General features: G+C 32.1%; 1 pseudogene; it reads right to left on the reverse strand.

The window, feature by feature from the left end:
- Nucleotides 1-464: 464 nt before the first annotated feature.
- LOC125619223 lies at nt 465-591 on the reverse strand (annotated as a pseudogene).
- Between the last annotated feature and the right edge of the window lie 7175 nt (nt 592-7766).

Consider the following 7766-nt stretch of genomic DNA (forward strand, 5'->3'; position numbering starts at 1 on the left):
TTTAAAAAATATCTATTTATTGCTCTATTATCTATCCATTCATCCAGAAACTATCTTTCTGTCTCAGTCATTTTGAGGGCCCTTAACAAATTACCACACTGGCTAGATTAACACACATTTTTTTCATTATTATGCATTGTGGAGGTCCGAAATGATCATGCCAGCCTGAGCGGTTTCTCAATGGGGGCTCCATTCTTCATTACAGAGGCAGTGCTTCCTTTTTTTTTCTAAGAAAACCCCCCAAAACAGTGATTTTATAAGACAATTCATAAAAACTGTTAGTTTGTCAAAAAATTTTTCCTATTTTGGTTATAAATTCTTTAGAAAAGTCTGAAATTATCACCAATTCTTTCTAAGTCATTACATAAAATATATTGTCATTTTTCTTAAGGTCAGTATGAGATAACCTAGAACAGTAGCTATTAAATGACAGCACAAAATGGTCATATAATAAATGAGACCTGGTTTATCACCAGCATTTACAAAACCAGACCCAGTGAAAGAATTAGGTCTGGGGACACTGCATGGTCTTTGTAGTGAATGTTTAGCCTGTCCCGATATTACTAACTCAGAACAGCAAAAATATTACAGTACAGACAATGCTTTATACCTGAATCATCACATAAAAGGGAGAAAGAGATTACTCATTTTATTTTTCTAAGGTCATTAATCCCATTAATGGAATCTATAACCTCATAACAAAATTAGAACCCAAATATCACACTGAGGATTAGGTTACAACATATGAATTCAATACATGGTTTTATCTATCCAAATATCTAAGACACACACATATACACACAATCACATACAAACAGACAGACAGACACACACACACACACACACACACACAATTCTCTTACAGACAATCTTCTACTTAAAAACTGAATTATATTTCCACTTCAGGAAGATGGGTCATTTCAGCTCCTCAAAATGATTTTAATCCTCAAGTTTACTTCTTACAAAAAGAGTCCTTAAATATTTTATGCAATCAAAGATCCAACTTGAATAACTGTAATACATTTAAAGTGAGAAAAATTAAATACACTGAACACTGAAATTTACTCAATTTGCAAATAAATAGTAAATCATACAAACAAAATTTTATATACATCTGTACAAATTACCTGCTCATAAAAAACATGGTCACAGTTTTAAAGAACTAATACATAAAACACCACTCTGCTAAAGAATATTAAAACAGACCAAGAGTCAGTGGTGCTGCGAGCTTTTATACTAGTGAACAAAAAATAAAATTTTGGATGTGGAAGAAAACTGATATCATTAAAACTTATTTTTTTTCTGAATTAAACTCAAATTTCAGCATAACTATGTCTGAAAAACTTAACCAAGTATATTCTTCACAATGTTCCTATTTATACTCACTGAACAATTGCCTAAAATATGTATTTATAATCTAAATGTAGGCACAACACACAGAACAATTTTATATTCTTAATAGAAAAAAATACCTTAGTCCTGATTTTATAAACAATAGAAACTCAGCATAAAACAACAAAAGTTTATACTATATAAAAATCATAGGGTAGAATGGAGTAATTATCTGAAAAACAGTAATTTTAATTCTTTGAACAACATGGTCATTATACACACACACACACACACACACACACACACACACGCTACTACCAAAGTTGAACCATACTATTTAAATTGTTTTGGTGTTAGAGAGAATAAAATGGCCCTTCAAGGTTCCTGTCCTCTGATATATACACCTTTTATAACCCACTCCCCTTGAGTGTGAACCCAGCTAGTGAATAGGAATATTTTTCTTCTGTGATTAGAATAATAACTGAGTGAACCCAAAGAGATTATGTGGGTGGAGCTAAACTAATAATGTAAATTGTTAAAGAAGATAGTGCATCAGAGAGAAACTCTTCTGCCAGCCATATTAAAAACTGAGTATGGGGTGGTGTGACAAAGAAATATGGTAAGCATTTAGCACCTTAGGGAATCCACAGATAACAGCCAGCAAAAGATTCAAGAAGGAAGAAAGGGACAAAGGAAAGAAGGCAGGCAGGCAGTAAATGAAAGCAGGAAGAAGGGAGGAAGAGAAGAAGGGAGAATGGGAAGATGAATTCTTCAGGAACTATGAAGAATTAAATTCTGTGTATAGCCATGGCACAGGTTTCAAATGAATCCTAAGTACCAGAAATTATACATGTGAACAAATCTTGATTTCAGCCTGCTGAAATTTAAGCAGCAGATCCAATTAACCCACTACTGAAACACATAAATTATGGTATTTTAACCATTGCATTTGTGGTAATGTTTCATAGCATTGGAAATATAATAGAAAAAATTATTGACATGAATTTACTTTTGTATTTCTTACTCACTTTGCAGTTTTCAGGTTTAAACTGCCCACAACACATACAAAATAAGTACACAATAACTCAGATACTCACACTTTAGCCTATTCATTTGATAGAAATGTATTAATTTTGCCAAAAATGAAATAATTTAAACCCAATTCTCTGTATGACTGTTTTCATAGTTAAAAATATATCAGTGTTATCCTTCCCTATGTGTCAAAATGCATTCTACTGTCATGTATAATTAATTAGAACAAATTAAAAAAAAATAAAATTAAAGTTAAAGAAAATAATAAAAAAGATTAAAATAGGTAGGGAAAATCTGTGTTTTCCAGTTAAAGTCTTGATAATTTAGATTATGTTTGGGATTATGAAAATTCAAAAATGTAGACTATTTAAATTAAGTTTTATTGCAATAATTAACTGCAGTTAATCACAGTTTGAAATCATATGTTTAAATGGTAGAGAATAAATTTTTGGTATGGATATTATAAAAAAAATCAGTGCAATCTCTCTGAGAAAATTTTAGTGAACTCTAATCCATGTCTTCTGGCTGTAGTATACTCCATGGTATGAATATGCACATCATACTTATTTTCTTATTTAAATTGTTTCAAGTTTGTTTGTATTAGAAACAAATATTGTAATAAACATGTGTGCTCCTGTTATACTAAATAATGATAACTGTGAACAGGGTGTCACATTACCATACAATGTATTTATCTATTATAGTATAATATAATTTTATGAGAACTGATCAAATATATTTGCTTTTCATTGAATGCCTATTTATATATAATTATCTTACTGGATTTTCAAATCTTTTTCTTCACATCTTCAAAGATTTTTACATTAAGGATATCATTTTTTTTCTGGGCTAGAGTTTAAATGATATTTTTTTCCATCAACTTACATTTTACTTTGTTAATTATGGTATGCTTTTTCATACAAATGCTTTTGTGTAGATTTAGCTTTTATTTTTTTTTAAGATAAAATTTACATTCTAGATTATGTTTTACTTCTTTTTACAAACTTAAGTATTTAAAATACCAAATCCTATTTGTAACAGGTCTGACTTAGTGACTAAACTTTTAATGACTAAACATTTATACACCTATCAACTTTGCCTAAATAATTCATCACTTTTTTCTGGTAAATTGAAATGCCTCTTATACATTATTTTTAGTAACAAAATTTTTATGAAAAATTAAAAAAAAAATAAAAACTGTATGAAGTAATTGCATTACTTAAATGGTCAGCAGGGATTAGAAATAGCAACAAATATTGGACACACTTAAACTTTTTCTTAATAAATTAGTATAATTATAGTCATAATATATTGCCAGAGATAGAGAACATTGTGCTGTGTTATTTTACCATGTTAGTTTATTTTGTTAAATCTAACCTTTGATTATTGAATTTTGCTATTGTGAGATGTTTCTTTCCAAAGTTCATGGGATTGGATTATATAGAGATTGAACTCATGGGCTTGAAAGCTAGAGATTATTTCTAAGGCTCCACCAAACTTATTTTTGTCCATAGAACAATATAACAGCCAATGGAAAGATTAGCAAAAGTCATACACGCCTGCTGCAGGTCTGGACCATAAAATCTTCCTAGGGAATCTCTTCCATTATCTTTTGTCTTGCTTGGTGGTTAGAACAGAGGTAATTCTAAGGATGACTTTGCTAGCCACTGTTAACCATGCATGATTAACTGAATGACAATCACTCTGTCAATCTGCTCACATGCCCAGCAGTATTACCTGAATTATGGATATGTTTCTATCTCATTCAAACCTCTCTATGGAGGTTATTTGCTTTTACATACTGGTTGTTTGAATTTTGTTTTATTTTTATTTTTTTGTTCAACAAATTAGCCTAATTTCTAACAGGTACCAATTACATCTTATTAAATTTCAGAAGAATTTTTAGATGCATTATTTCATTTAAACATCTATGATAGTAATATTCTGAGAACTGTCAACAAAAATGTGGACTTTTAATTCTTCCTATAGTACTTTTCCACTACTTTGATGTTACTTTATTCAAACATTTAATAATTAAGATCCAAGAGGGTCATGTAAACATTACTCAAAGAGGGCGATAACACTGTATCATTAACATAGATCAAATTGGGAATGGGTATAGTGGAACATACCTATAGTACTATTTACTCTGGAGGCTGAAGTGGAAGACTCACTTAAGTGCACAACTGTACCAGCCTGGGTGACAGTGAGACCCTATCTCTGGAAAAAAATCTCCAAATATATTTGGAATGTTGGACTGAAGAAGACCTTGCTATCCAATGGCCTTTTAATAAATATTTAATAAAAATTCTAAAAGAGTTTTCTAGACGTATTTTTGTAGATACAGAAGAGGAAAGAGTCTCATTACAATGAAGGATATTAACATATTACAGATGATACAAGTTGGACATTTTGCAAGTTACAGAAGAACATATATTTGGAAACATTCCCAAGGTCACTTACAGCTCCTCATTTATACCTAGAAAGTGCGGAAGCCAAGAATAGAACCCAGGCAACTTGATTTGAAACCTTACCTTCTTAAGCAGAATGCCATGCTGCTTCCTCTTTGCACATTCACTTGGTCATGAATGCAGTCAACTAGGTACATAGTCCATCTTAGCTGCTGACCTTGAAAGTCTTCCAAATGACTTCATGTGGAGAGTGGTGACAAAGATTAGGAGAGCAGTGTCTGAGATTGGGATCTCTGATGATTTTTGCCTGTGACATGCTTGGTGCCTGGGAAAGTTTCTGTGCAAAGTGCAGGATGCCTAGTTGCTATGGTAATGTACTGCATGATGAAGCTCTGTGTTAGAGTCTTATCAGGCTTGACCTTGATTTCTGTATACAGCTCCTAGGAATAAAGAAATTCTCTTGCTAGACAATCACAATGTTTCACCAGCTCTGCTGCTTCTGAACCTGCCCACATAACAGTAAATTTAAACAATGGACTTCTTGAGAACAATACAAAGCTCCTAACATTGCTCATTGCAACTGTAGAATGTAACTGAAGAACAAGCTACTTAATGTTGCTAACTCTGTAACTTTCATGAATACAAAAAAAAATGCTTGCATAATCTTTTATCTGATTAATGTGACATATAAAAATATTGTTGGCAAGATTCTTTAGACCTGCTTCTCTATCAAAGAGGAGCATTCCATCAGATTCCAGCTGTTATCTTCAAAATCTGAGTATGTGAGTCTTTATTTTTCTAATCCCCTATCTTCCCTCACTGGAACCTGCTAATTTGGCCACACTGGTTGCAGAAACTTCATATAATAACTGTCAATCCAAGACTAGTTAGAAAAACAAACTGTGAAATTAGGTAGAGTACAAATACACAGGACAAACATAGGACCTAGCTAAAACAAGGAAGAGCCCCAGAAGTTTGCATTATTTTTTTTATTAGCTACACATGACAGTACAATGAGAAGTTTGCATTATTGTGGAGTTTAGAGTAATGGTTCATCTAAACAGCACCAGTGTTTGAATGTATAAGGAGACCATCAATTACTTTCCAGAAGTTGGTCAAGTCTATTCTAGAAATAAAGTTAGATAGTCATTTAAGAATCAGGAAACTTATAAGAAAACCAGTAATAAAAGATTTTCAGTGGTGAAGTTAGTTTAGAAGCTCAGAAGCTGGTAAAGAAGTAGGACTATACACACAGACAATAATGACAAAGGAATCAAGCATATAAGGAAAAAGACTCCTCAGCCAAAAAGGATGATTAAGTTTGTTTGCATGATCTAAACAAGAAATAGATCCCATAGTATGTACAATGGGTAAAATGAAATAGATTATTTTTTAAAATCAAGGTCAAAATCATGAAGTGACTTTTCTATGATGCAATTTAGAGACTTGTACACTTTTCAACCTTTTTAAATGTTCTTTTTTCTCCAAGTTAGAATGAATGAACTTTTACAATTAGTAATTACAGTTAGAGAAGACAGAGAAGATGGCTTAATCACACAAATTTGTCTATTCACCCCAAGTTTTCTAGGTGTATCCAACAGGAAAAGGATTTCCCTTCAGCCCACTTGGAAATTTGAGAGTGCTGGTGACAGAGTTGTGAAGGAAGATGCTCAGCAGCAAGATTGAGATCTCTGCAGCACTGTGAATTCTAAGGAGGCTTGGACCTCTCTATTTAAAATTTATGGGTATATGGAAGAAAACTCACCAGAAATTCTAAAATTAACAAACTTGCTGCTGCTGTCAGAGTAGACAACAGAAGGCACAGCCCATCTGCTGCACGCAGTTCTACCTGCCTATCACACCCTGAAGTCTTGAGCTGAGCTGAAGAATAGTTCTGCTTAAGGCCATTCTTCTTCCACTTGAGAGGAAAGGCAACTTTATAATGACCTCCAGAAGACACTAAACAATCAGCCACTGGCTTCTACACAGGGAAAGGCAAAATGTGATATTAATATTTGATATCTTAAATCCATACTAGCTACCTACATAAGTATATACTAGCTACAGAATGAGAAAATGTTGTACCTGGAATAAAATAATATATTAAAATGTTAGTATGTTGACAATTTTGTCTTTAATTTGGAAATAAAATATATCTCTAAGTGCTGACAGATGGCTTAGTACACTTATGTGATAAAATTTATTTTAAGAGAATCATAATCATGGTGCAGTATTTTTTGTTTACTCTGATTATAAATATTTAATATACTCTCTTTGAAACAAGAGTGCAAGTAGGGTTACTCAGTAGTAAGTGCTTCAGAACACTAATGTATCTTTAAATAACCATACTGAGGCCTGCACATAATATCTAGTTAAACAAGAAAACCTAAATAGAATGAAAGAAGACTCAGAGGGTTGGTTTATAATGGAATGCAAAGCATTGTTGCTTGACTCTAATTCATCAACCCTTCACACACTTGCTGATTTGTGGAAATAGGATAAAATAATTTATTCTTTCCAAAGGCAGTTTTATCAGAAATCAGGAATGAATCAAGTCTCATGAGAGAATCTTGGACTTAATATAATACAAATAATAAAGAGTACTGAGAGTCTATGAGCCCAGAATTATGATCCAGAAATATATCCCTGTGAAGCTTTATCTTATGCATTGACCAAGGTCTTCACATTTAATATCTAACATATTTAATGCTTAATTTAACAATAAGTGCACATTTATAATACAATACATAAGTGCTTAAGATGATAAAATCTGCTCTTATGTTTAACCCTAAAATAATTATGTAAATAACTCTAAACCTGAAATAATTGGAATGCAACTAAAATTGTTAGTAGAGGTAATACAAATTATTAGATATCATCTTACATGACACATGAGAAAAATTATGTCCATGGATTTTAAATTCTTATGTAAGGTATTGTTCCAAGTTGGCTGGTAGCTCAAATTTCAGGATTAGAAATCATGTTCTCAAG

Source organism: Marmota marmota, unplaced genomic scaffold (genome assembly GCF_001458135.2).
Source record: "Marmota marmota marmota unplaced genomic scaffold, marMar, whole genome shotgun sequence".
In the NCBI taxonomy this organism is placed as follows: Eukaryota; Metazoa; Chordata; class Mammalia; order Rodentia; family Sciuridae; genus Marmota; species Marmota marmota.